Here is a 13,313-nt window from a genome sequence, read left to right as displayed (position 1 = left end):
TTTTTATTTGATCTGATCAAATTAAAAAGCTTTTGCACAGCCAAGGAAACTATCATTAGAGCGAATAGACAGCCTCCAGAATGGGCGAAAATATTCGCTCTCTACACATCTGATAAACGGCTGATAACAAGAATCTATCTAGAACTTAAAAAAAATCAGCAAGAAAAAAATCAAACAACTCCATCAATAAATAGGCAAAGGAAATGAACAGAAACTTTTGAAAAGAAGACAGAATAATGGTTAGCAAACATAGAAAAAAAATGCTTGACATCACTAATCATTAGAGAAATGCAAATCAAAACCACAATGAGATATCCCCTAACCCCAGTGAGATTGGCCTCTATCAAAAAAATCCCAAAACAACAGATGTTGGCAAGGATGTGGAGAGACAGGAACACTCTTACACTGCTGGTGGGACTGCAAATTAGTGCAACCTCTGTGGAAAAGAATTTGGAGATACCTCAAAGAGCTAAAAATAGAAATACCATTCGATCCAGCAATAGAACTATTAGGCATCTACCCAAAAGAGCAAAAGACATTCTATAATAAAGACATCTGCACCCGAATGTTTATGGCAGCATAAGTCACTATTGCAACGATGTGGAAACAACCTAAGTGCCCGTTAATTCATGAGTGGATTATTAAAATTTGGTATATGCATACAATGGAATATTACTCAATTATAAGAAACGACAGTGATCTAGTATCTCTTGTATTTTCCTGGATAGAGCTTGAGCCCATTATCCGAAGTGAGGCACCACAAGATTGGAAGAATGGGCTCCACATGTTCTCACCATCAAATTGGCACTGACCGATCAACACTATGGTGCTCACATGGCAGTAATATTCTCCAGGGATTAGGGGATTGGGGGGTGGTAAACTCACAACTAATGGACACAGTGAGCATTGTAGAGGGGAAGGGCATGCCTCTAATCCTCGCTTGAGTGAGGCAAAGACATAAAATGTAACCAAAATATTTGTACCTTCATAATACCCTGAAATAAAAAAAAAACTCCAAATCTAAAGGCATGTATCATCCAAACCCAAGTATGTTATCTTGAATACAATATCATGATTATTTTCTTTTGCCTTATTTCTAACATACTTAAAATAATAAATCACAATTTTTTTCATATTAAAAAAAAGGGAGACAAAATCTCTGTACTGGTAGTGCTTACAGCCTAGTAGGGGGAGAGAGAAAATAAACAAATGAAATATGTAGAACATCAGATGGAGATAAGTGCTGTGGAGAAAATAAATCAGGAAAGGGAGCTGGAGAGAGTGGGTGGATGGGAGAGGGGTCTTGACCTTTTGAGCAGGGTATGCAGGAAATGCCTTTGTGAGAAAATGAGATATGAGCAAAGGTGAAGGAAGTGAGGGGAGGGAGCCACAGGGATGGCAGGCCAGGCAGAAGGAAAAGCAGGTGAGGTGCAAAGGCCTTGAGGCAGAGGTGCACCTGGGCTTGGAGGCAGCTAGTGAAAGGCGGAGGGGTGGAAGCAAGTAGTGGGACCACTTCAGAGGGGATTGCAGTGATCCAGGCCAGACATGAGGACAACTTGGACAAAAAGGGTAACAATGGAGGCAGCAAGAAGTGATCTGAGTCTAGATTTATTTTGAAGGTGGAACAAGTGAGACATGCCCCTGGAGTGGATACGGGTTATAAAAGAAGTAGAGGAGTCAGAGATGACTCTAAGGTTTTAGGCCTGAGCTGTCTGAAGGTTGGCACTGCCATAACAGGAAGGTCGTTAGCGACACAGTTTAAATAGGAGGAGGCCACGACTCTTGCAGCATGATAACATTCCCGGAAGGGAGCTGCGGGAGAGAGAAGGTTGAGACCTGACTCTGGGGATGAATTTGCACCCTTCTTAAGCCATAGGCACCAAAGACACCCCCAAACCCCATTCTCATCCCAACCCTTTCCCCTTTCTAGTGGACACTGATTTTTTAAAATATTTAATACAATTTGTAAATGAAGTATATATAATTTACATTCAATGTAAGGCATGACTCTTTTAAGTGCTCAGTTCAATGGGTTTTGACAGTCATATAGACCTGTGACACCACCACCCCATACCAGATACAGAATATTCCCTTCACCCCAGAAAGGTCTTTCCTGCCCTGTTGTAATCAGCCCCTATCCTGACCCCCGGGCAACCAATGTTCTGATTTTTTCCCACCCTAGATTAGTTTAGCCTATTCTAGAACTTCATATAAATGGAATCATACTATGTGCACTTTCTCTGTCTAGCTTATTTGACTCAACATAATGTTGAGAATGATCCTGGTTGTTGCCTGTATCCATAGTCCTTTCTTCTCGGTGCTGAGTGGTGTTCCATGTTTGAATAAGTCACAATCTGCTTATCCATTCACCTATCAGTAGTCATTTGGGTTATTTCCAGTTTGGGGCAGTAATAAATAAAGCTGCTATGAACATTTGTGGACAAACCATTTTGATGACATATGTTTTAATTTCTCTTGGGAAAATACCTAGGAGGGGAAATGCTGATTCATGCGGTAAGTTCATAAGAACTTCATAAGAACTTTCTAAGTTCATAAGAAAGCTCCAAATAGTTTTCCAAATTGGTCGTGCCTTTTTACATTCCCATCAGCAACGTATGTGTAAGGTTTAGTGCTGTCAGTCTTTTCAACATTACTCATTCTTGTGGATGTGCAGTAGGATCTCATTGTGGTTTTAATTTTCATTTCTAATTTGTAGTCAGTATTTTGACTACTAATGACATTGAGTACTTTTCATGTGTATATTTTTCATCCATGTATCTTTGGTGAAATGTCTGTTCAAATATTTTCCCATTTGTAAATTAGGTTTTCTTTTTATTATTCATATTATACATTTTTATATACTTTGAAAATGAGTTCCTTGTCAAATATATGTATTATGAATCTTTTCTCTCTGGGGATTATCTATACATTTCTTTTTTAAAATTTTCATTGAAGTAATTGAAGTAATTGAAGACTTCCAGAAAAGTTGCAAAAATAGCCCAATGAATTTCCATATACCCTTCACCAGAACCCATAAACGTTAACATTTTACCATGTTGATATTGTCGGTGTCTCTGTCTCTCTTTCTCTTTCTCTCTCTCTCTCTCTCGCTCACATACACACAAACACATTTTTTTCCTGAGCTATTTGAGACTAAATGATAGAGATGATGTTCCTTTATCTTTAATACTTCCATGAGTATTTTCTGAAGCCAAGGGCATTTACTTAGCCACAGTACAATTATCAAAATCAGTACATTAACACTGACACAGTATTATTATCTAAGCTACAGACCATGTTCAAAATTCACCAATTGTCCCACAATGTCCTTTATAGGAAAAGAAAAACAACGCTAGAGTCAAGGATCCAAACTGAGATCATATGTTGCATTTATTATAGTTTTCATTTATCTTTAGTCTCCTTTCATCTGAAATAGTTTTTCAGTCTATCTATGCATCTACTATTTATTTATTGTCTTTCATAATTTTGACAACTTTGAAGAGTACATATCATTTATTTTATGAACTGTCATCTTCATTTTCTTCATGACATATTTTAATGAGAAGAAATTTTTATTTTGATTAAGTGCAATTCATTGGGAGTTTTTTATGGTTAGTGCTTTTTGTGTCCTATATAAGAAAAATTTGCCTACCTTAAAGACATGAAAATATTCTGGGTTTTTTCTAGAAGCATTAGGGTCCTAGCTTTTGTATGTAGGTCTATATATGACCCATCTCAAATCAATTTTCCTATGTGGTGTGAGATAAAGGTTGGGATTCATTTTTATTCACCATATCCAGTTGTTCCAGCACCATTTCTTCTTTTGGGACCACAGGCATGAGCACCATGCCTGGCTCCCCTTTTATTCTTCATTTGCTGAGATTTTTTTTTAATATGAATGGGTGTTGAACTTGTGACAGAAACTATGTGGCCTGGAAGCCTAAAATATTTAATACTTACTATATGTCCCTTTAAGAAAAGGTTTCCAACCCCCTTCTCTAGATAAAAATATAAAGGATACTTTGGTTCATAGCATGTTTATCAGTTTGAGTCTAATCAAGAGACAGAAACCACATAATGATTTAAGTGAATATAAAGGGGAAGGTTAATATAAATATTATTAAACTATAATAAAAGGGTAACTATAAGGCATAAAAACTCTCCATGGCAGCCTAAAGCTGAAGGAGAGTACCCAAGGAAGGACAAACTTGGAAGGGGGACCCCCTTCCCAAGGCTAGCATTCACACCTTGTTGGAGCAGACATAGTTGCAGCCCAATGGATGGCAGAGACGTTTGCTGGTTTGCACAGGCCAGTCTACAGTCAATGGGCAAGCAGGAAGCAGCTCACCTGGATTGCAGGTAGTTTCAAGTAAGCCACAACCAGTGGCCAGTCACACAGCTGTCCAGAGAAAGTGAGAGCACTCATGTGAATAAGGGAGCTTGTTAGAGTAGGAGACTAGGAAATAGGGCTGAGACCAGATGCAGGGGCTTGCAGAGTGGGTGCAGGTATTAAAGTCTAACTACAGGGGGTTGATAACCACAGACAAGTACCAGCTTTGACCAGTTTGTCAGCTATCTACACAAATTTTGGCGAATCACACAAACTTGGGCTAATTACAACATCATTTGCATCACGGTTTTAAAATTTCTCCACCCTAGAAATCACCATGATAGTTCTGAAACAACTATATAAAGAATGAAAATGGGAGGGAATCTTCAAAAGATGACCGCCAGGCTGGGCTGGTACTCAGAAGTCATCCAGAGATGGCATAAATCTAGGTAAGTGGCCAGGGCAGAGCATCACCAGACATTCCAACACCTACACTGTTCACCAATGGTGCAGCTACCAGAAATAGCAGGAGAACCTCCTCCTGCTTTGGTGTCACTCTGGCATCCTCTACAGGGAACGTTTAACATCATGCTCACTGTAATACTCAAAGAAATCCTGTCCATTTCTGTAGAGCCGATATTGAAGGGTACTTCTAGAGCTGGCAGATAATGAATTGACAGCTGACACAGCATGGCTGAGGAATGGGGTTTCCTAAGCAATCAAGTATTTGACCTACCCAATATTCTGTTGTAGAGTCTAGAATAAAAGTGAAAAGTGGATTCATTTTTTAATAAGTGAGGAACTTGACTTCCACATTAAATTTAATTTTGCTCACAGTTAAAGAGATTTTGACTAAAATTGTCTAGACCTCATGTCAAAATAGGCTCAATTGTATTAAAGAGCATTACATTGTATTAAAAATAAAAACATATAAGACTGCTAAAAAAGAGTAGATATCATATATGTAAGAGAATTATGCATTTCTAGGCTCTCAATGAATTGAATGAACCTTAGAGGGAAATGTTTACAAGTCTCTAGAATAAATATTGTCAGAAGAAAATAAAAAGGCAAGCAGATTGGGGAAAATATTTTCATAAAATGTTAATAGATAAGGAAAACGTTTCTGTCAGTATTGCATAAAAATCTCATGAAAATTGAAAGGAAAAATACCGAAACTGTAATGTAAATGGGCAAAGGACATGAATAGATGAGTCACAAAGAGGACACACAAGTAATAAATAGACATAAGAAAATGTTCAACTTTACTACCTCTTATTAAGATGCAAATTAAAACTGTAATGGGGCACAGTTTATGCATTAAATTTGAAAAATAAAATAGGATGCTGGTAAAAATAAAACATGGTGGAACTTGTAAATGATTGATGGCAGTAGAAATTGCTAAAACTTCTCTGGAATTCAGATGTTCATATCCCTGGAGTAATCCTACTTCTGAGACTATAACCTGAAGAAATAATTACAAAAAATAGGAAAAGATTTTATGCATGTGTTTAATGGCAGCCATTTAAAAGAGTGAAAGAATGGGAAGTAATTGAAATGTACAGGAAAAGGTCAACAACTGTGTAAATCATTCTACTAATTATGTAACTATGATCATGGCCAGGTAAACGATTTGGCCATGACCAAAAATCATTGGAAACTAATGCAGCACAATAGGCTATGTGTCAAGCTATAATGCCTAATTAAAGCAGAATAACAAAGTTATATTTACATCACTTTTATTATCACTGTGAAAGAGAATATGTGTATGTGAAGAAAAACTAGAAAGTAGCAAAAAATGTACAATTGACTTATTAGATAGATTTTTAAAGTTCTGTTAATATAAGGTTGCTTGTGCAACTCTTTTTTAATGTGGCGACTGAAGTGAAAATAATCCAGGTACGTTGACAAGAGCAGAGCTGAGCAAGGCTCACCTCTTTTCTACATGATATGCTTCTGTTAAGTCAGCCTTATTTCTCTTTGGCTTTTTGCCAATTTTTGTGGAGCCATGTCAGCCTGAGTCTTCACATCATACTGACGTCTGCTTTTCCTGTACTTGGGTGGCTGATTTTTGGACTCTGGTGTAGAACTTTTCATTTGTTCCTGTTAATGTCTTTTCTTGGTCTATATATTCAGCCCATCATTGAAGGCGCTCAAGATTTTTCTGGATCCTGATTTACATCTGTTACTCACCATATTCCCTGAGTGCATGTTAGCCATACATTCTATCCACATTAAAATGTACAGGAAATGCTGTATGTTTACCCCAGGCCCCGATGGCAGTGTTGAACTGAGCAGGACTGAACCCCAGAGTGCATCACATTTATTAACCAGCACTTTGATGACATTCACGTTATAATTCACTAAAACAGCCTGGCATCCCGTACACTTGTGCCAGCTTTAACAGAGAGCAAAGGTGATTGTCCTTCTTTTGTGGGTGGAAAATGAAGGTTTTAGGCTTACATGAAAGCTCAGGTGGTTTTCCTGGGCCAGGGCCAGGTTCGCCCTTGTGTTTAGTGTCTGTCATCTGCACCCTTGCCCCCTATCCTACCCACCCCCACCATGGCGTCCATGCCAGGCCACCCTTCGGGTCTGCAGGATCATCCAACACTCTTCTCAATCTTTCCTACCACAACTTTTTGATTCTTTATCCATACTCTATCTCCTGGAGTTATTTGCATTTTAAAACGGATCAAAGTTTGAAAATAGAGAGATGACATTCCGACAGTGGGATTTCAGGCACTGATGGTCAGATAGTGAAGATTTGGATGGAGTGGGGAGGCTGGCATTGGGGTCTTACAGGCATCCCTTACCTATCCACTGTCTGCAAGGTTGACCTGAAAGTAGGAGGCAGGTCCCCAGGAGACAAGGTAGATTAGATCCCACAGCCCCACAGTCCTCATCAGGCTCTTACTGGTATTTGGATAGAACTTTTAAGTCTTCAAATCCCATTCATTAATTTAATTTTATTTTCCTTCTATTCTTCCAACTGCCAAGCAAGTAAGGGAAATAGATGCCATTACCTTTGTTGCCTTAGAAGGAAGCAGGCAAAGTGGGCCTTTATGACTGGAAGCAACTGCTTCTCCCCACTTTGGGGCCTCTTCCCCCAATTATATTTGCACTGACTGAGAGAATTCCTGCAGGAGAAATTGATACATCATTGCTTCTCATGTAAACCTTGCCTGCCTCCTCATAATTATTTTATTTACCAAAAGCCATTCCCACAAATTGCCTTAACATTTGCCAAAGATCAAGACCATCTGCCGAAGCAAGCCCACACACCCTCCCTTACTGATAACTGGGCTTACCTGTTTGCATTTCTGCTTATCGTCTGTTAGTCTGGCTTATCTACTTGTCAGATTGTGTGTTCTTTAATACATTGGGCACCATATGGCCCTAGCACAAACGGCTGTCCTGTTGCCCACCCATGGGAACAATATTATGTGTGCCTTTCAACACTAACCTATAAATATCAGGTCCCCAGTACATCTAAAATTTGTTTGAACTGAGATTTTACATAATTTATAGCAAAAATTCAGTTACCCCTGTCCCCCATTTTTTAAAACAACGTGTACAATATGCATGCAGAATAAATAACAAATTGCATATTTACACAGTGAAACTGAATGAACTAAAGCTATAAGCACCATCACTGAATCGTGCTAACCTGATATTGATTGACAGAACCAAATCCCAAAAGACTATATAGATCATCACACTGTTTCTACGCTTCAAAAATAATTAAAACTAAATATCACCAGGGAGTCCTCTAAGCCACACATGTGCATGCTCATGCTCAGATGCAATCCTTCTGGGCATGGCACCTAACTCACAGGTGGGTGGAGTCTGTCTCACCAGGTTTCCTGGCTTCAGCCTTCCTCAGGAGCCTCAGCTCCTGATGGCTGGGTGCCACTCTCTTCCCCACAGACCCCTTCCCATTTCCTAAGCATGCCCTGACTGAGGCTGAAGCAACTTAGGATCCACCTGGTCCCCACCCTTCCTCCCAATCTCACCTGCCCTGTCAGAAAGATGAAGTGGTGCCTTCTCCATGGCACTATGGTTTCCCTATTCTGGCATAAGACTTTGGGTTTCTGTGGATTGCTCTCCTGGATCTCTTGGTGCCATGGGTTTGTTTGGGCATCCCACTAATTCATCTGGGATTGCCTGGTGCTGGCTGTGTCCTGCATCTTGACAAAAACATCGCTGTCCCTTCCATACTGTGCCATTCCTCAGTTGAAGCTTGAGCAATAGGATATGTCCCCAGAAGCCACCCCACTGAGTGGGTCTTGGGCCAAATCTGGACCCTCCATCCTGGTAGCCTAGTATCTTACAGCTGGATGCTTTTTGCAGGCAAATGCACAGATATATCCCCTTCAGGACATCTCTACTCATTCCGGTCTCCGTTATGTGTTTCTACCATTCAGGTACCCAAGTTCTTCAGTGATAACTATTGAACACACATCATTTCCTAAGGCCCAAGTATGTACCCAATTCTGTGTTAAATGATCTAGCTCATCAGCCTCAATGACTTCTCCATTTTATGATTAATTTTGTAAGGTCTGTTTTCTCCCTCGAATCTTAGAAATGGTGTACATTTCAGAAACAAAGTCCAAAGGGATTTTTCATTTTTCGGAATGATGCCTTAAAATTATCTCATGATAATAACTACTTTCTCCAAAATCAGAATTAAAGATTCTTTTGAAACTTTAAAATGTTTCCAGACAACAGAACAGAATCATCTGCTTCCAGTCTTTCCTCAGGACAAGCCAGCAGGAAACAGCTTTAACTTGTAGTATAAATTACAGGGATTAGAGGGAAGAAAACATTTCCTGACAATGAGGACTGTAAAAAAAATTGCACATGGTAACTGAGGTATGTTGTAGATTCCCTGGAATAAGGACACTAAAGTCCTTGATGAAGCTCAGTCTCATAAATTATGTTTTCTCATGTACTAAATTAATTTCAGGTTCCTTCCAGAGCCCAGATGATAAAACAAGAATTCACCTCTCCTTCAATTTCTGTGGCTTCAGCTTCATTTTGTTGATTCACCACTTCCATTTATTTGCTCTCTTGCTCCCAGAATCCCTTGAATCTGAACAATTAAGCCTGACTTTTCTGAGGAAAATTTTTCTTGGTTTTACTTCCCTTCTTTAAGATGAGCATATGTGTGTGCACGCACCATTCTAATTTTTTATTTCTCCAGTGAACAGTATACACTTCACCTCTCCCATCAAGTGTTGCATGAACTCAAAGACTTACACCTTCCGAAGATAATCTGCTTCAAAAACAGGCAATTTGATAGGTATGTTCAAGAAAGGCCATGAGCTCCAAATCCTCAGAGAAGCGCCAATTGGCTGGCTGCTGTGGGATCTGCTTTTGTGGAATTTCTTCCCAAGAGGGTGTCAGTCGTGAGAACCTGGAACCCGAGAGAGTGTCCAGGCCTTAGCCCAGGCAAAAAGGCTCAGATTTCTCCTGGGACCTGCTCCTGCCCACCAGAACCAGAGAGCGCCAGTGAGGGTGACGGTGGGATTAGGTCTCCATTCTTCATGGAGCTGTGTGTCCGTGGAGTATACCTTCTGTGGGGAAATTGAGTTTGAGGAAATGTAGAAGTTTTATTATATAAAATTATTTTCTCCGAAAAGAGTTTAAACTCTTTTGGCTTCAGTAGAGGGTAGTGAATATTAGCTGGGTTGGTGAGTTTTAATTTTTATAATAGTTCAGGGAATCTGATGTTGCCTGGTGTGACAGAAGGAAACAAAAACTCTGCAAGGAGAATGCACATTATCCCAAAGGCAAACTTGTTTCTAAAATCTTCCATAAAGTTGTTAACAGGTTTCAGAAATATATACTTAAACTTCAAAGTCCCAGATCTCTGCTGCGTCCTCATGCATTCAGTATGGATTACACCACTGGTAAAACATCCCAAGGAGTCCGAGGTGGCCGCCCGCGGTTAGGCGAGAATCCAGAGGTGACAGAGGGACTTGGCTGCTTTCTTGCACCTGACTCACCCCCTCTTCCTTTGGAGGGGATAGGGGCATGAACCAGAGGCTTCTACCTCTTTCAGATCATCTTGGAGGCTCCACAACCTCACCTGACTTTCCGAGAGAGAGGGAGGCAACAGGCTCCTTCCGCGGTCCGCAGAGGAGAGTCCCGGGGCCGGGCGTGGGGGAGGGAGCCAGCCCGAGCTGCTGCCCGGAGCAAGAGGGAGCGAGCAGGAGACGCTCTGCAAGACGGAGGCGCGCAGCGGAGAAACCAAACTTTGGCGGGGTAAGGATTTTAGGGTTTTGAGCAGGGAGTTCTTGGGACGCTGGGAGGTGTGCTGGGGACGCAGACTCGGGCCAGGGGGTGGATTAAAGAGCTACGTGCCAGGGAGCGGAGTGGTGGCGCGCAAGCCGAGAGGGCGCTGTCCGCAGCCCCTGGTGCTGAAGCGGGACGCTTCTTGGCTGAAGAGAAAGGGGAGAAGTAAGGGACAGCCCCGCCTCTGCTCCCACCCCGAACCCCTCCAGGCCGGTCAAAGAACAAGAAGGCGTCCTCCATGCTCCCCAAGCCTACCGCACCCCCTTTTACTCACGTCCCGAGCCGCGCTGGGCCGAGCCGCTGAGCCGTCGGGTGGAAGGCAGAAGGAGCGGGGCTGGCTCACGCTTGGGACAGGAATGGGGTTCAGCTGCGATACCCCCACACCCGTGACACTTCCTCCAGATACATTGTACCCGCAGGTTGCGGCCCGCACCTTCACCGCCTGCAGTCTGGGAAGGGGCTTCCCAGCCGCCTCACTCTCCCTTGCTCCAGGTGGGGGAGTGGGGTGCAGAGTCTCCCCAAGTCCGTGCCACGCGGGGGCGGGGGGCGGGAGACAAGTTGTGTCCGCGGCTCGGAAGGAGCATAGACCCAGGGAAGCAGCGGGCTGGGGCGCAGGGCTGCATCCGCCAGCCCCTACTCAGCCTTGGGGATCCAAATAGACAGGTGGACAGAGGAGGGTGAGGAATTAAAATTCTTTGGAGGAGTGGGCAGTTACTTTTTGTTGTTGTTGTTGTTAATGATAAAACCATACCCCCCGTCTTGGCCTGTCGTGGCCTCAGGGCTTAGCGCTAGGGTAGCGCGCAGAGGGGCGGAGGGCCCTCTGATCCTTCGCAATCCCCTAACCGGATAAAGGCGCCGGCTCTGGTTCTCGGGCTTTTCTCCAAAGCTCAGCCCCCCACCCTCCCCGCCGCCCCCAGGGGGCCGGGCCCGCTGGCGCCCGCGCTCTGACCACCGCAGGCTGCGGCCGAGGCGCTGGGGGTGGAGGGGGTTGTTTCATTTTCTCCCCTTGCAATCTCACTATTTATGCTGCGTTGGGACTTTAAACTTTGTCACTCTGAGGTGAGCATCTCTGGCTAGACGTGGCGTGTGGCCGAGGGTGGAGTGAGCTAGAGCAGAGAGGACCTGGCCCCCGGCTCAGCACTCTCCCCGCCGCGAAGCCCAACAGCCCGACGGCGAGCACTAGGCCGGGATCGGTGTCGCGTTCCCTGGTGCTTCGAACCCTGGGGGAGCGGCCCCCGACCTGGGTTCGGACTCCATCCCGGAGCGGACAGCTCAGTCCCCTCCGACCTTCTCTATCTGCCCCTCCACACACTTTCATTCATAAAAACGAGCGACAATATAGCCGTCTGGCCGCGGCGGTCACAATTGGCCATTGCCGCGTGCTCTCATACACCGGCTAAGTGAGAGCTCACGGGGGGCGGGGGCGGGGAACGGTGGAACGTCGCGGGAGAGGGGAGATGGTCACCCCGACGTGCTGTAGCCAAACCAGGTCTTCTACGCCAAAGTCTCGGTTGTAGAAAAGTCTACCAGGTCTCAGGACCCACTTGGGATTTCACCGAGCTCGCGGGAGCTCCTTGGGCCGGGGTAGGACATGAACTGCCCTCTGCTTCGCACGAATGCCCAGACGCACACACACTTCCTCAGCCTCTGTTCAGCCACAGAGGGGTCCTCACCGGCGCCATGCGGGGAGGGGGTGAATGGCGGCTCTCAGAGTAACTCACTAGTGAGCGTAGAATCTCAATCACTTTAGCAGGGACTTTGGCCTTGACTGCGCGTGCCACTTGCCTTTGATGCTTCTGTTTTTATACCTTTTCTGTCCTCATTCACTGCCTGCCAGTGATCACTGCGTCTGGTTAATAATGGGGTTGCCATGGTGATCAGTCTCTCTGGTCGCCATGGTACCCAGGAGGTAAACAGTTGGAAGCTAACAGGCTCTTCTCTGGCTCTCCCTGATTGCCTGTCGCTGGTTTCCCGCCGGAGGGAGGGAGAGTGGCCAGGACTAGAGTCCAGAGCCTTTCTCTGGGCCTACACCCCTCTGCCTACCCAGGCGTCCCGCTCACCTGAAACCGTCTCTAATCCCACAACACCACCCAACAACACCGTGGCCTCAAGGTTGAGATGGGTCAAGCTTTTTTTCTCCAATGCACATTACATACATTGAGGACAGTGGGTTAATAGTTTTCCCTCTGACCTAATTCATTTCAGTTGCACACTGACTGCTCCTGAGTACAAAGCACAAGGCTAACTCCAGGGGGAGAAACAGAGTTAAATTAATTAGACAGACACAATCCTTGCCCTTTGGGACCTCACAGTGTAGTGTGGGAGACAAACCCTCATACAACCTACCAGCTGGCCTGTGCTCTGGTTGGAAACGGAGCTGATAAGAGACCATGGAGTACTATTCAGCTTTAAGAAACAATGGTGATATAGCACCTCTTATATACTCCTGGAAAGCGCTGGAACACATTCTACTAAGCGAGGTATCCCAAGAATGGAAAAACAAGCACCACATGTACTCACCATCAAACTGGTATTAGCTGATCAACATTTAAGTGCACATATAAGAATAACATGTATTACATGTTGGGCAGGGAGAGGGGGAGGGGAGAGGAAGGGACGGGCATATGCACAAACAATGAGTGCGATGCGCACCTCCGGGGGAATGGACGCACTTGAAGCTCGGACTTGG

General features: G+C 43.9%; 1 protein-coding gene across 1 annotated transcript in view; it reads left to right on the top strand.

The window, feature by feature from the left end:
• The first annotated feature begins 10,562 nt into the window (after positions 1–10,562).
• The window catches only part of CNGA3 (cyclic nucleotide gated channel alpha 3), a 36,826-nt gene continuing 34,075 nt past the window's right edge, over positions 10,563–13,313 (top strand). The window contains exon 1 of the mRNA XM_012641920.1: positions 10,563–10,594. The gene's annotated coding sequence lies outside the window, so the exon portion shown is untranslated. The remainder of the gene's footprint in view (positions 10,595–13,313) is intronic.

This window comes from Propithecus coquereli, unplaced genomic scaffold (genome assembly GCF_000956105.1).
Source record: "Propithecus coquereli isolate 6110/MARCELLA unplaced genomic scaffold, Pcoq_1.0 Scaffold171, whole genome shotgun sequence".
Taxonomy (NCBI): Eukaryota; Metazoa; Chordata; class Mammalia; order Primates; family Indriidae; genus Propithecus; species Propithecus coquereli.
Note: the sequence above shows the minus strand (reverse complement) of the source record. Positions and strands in the feature narration are given on the sequence as shown.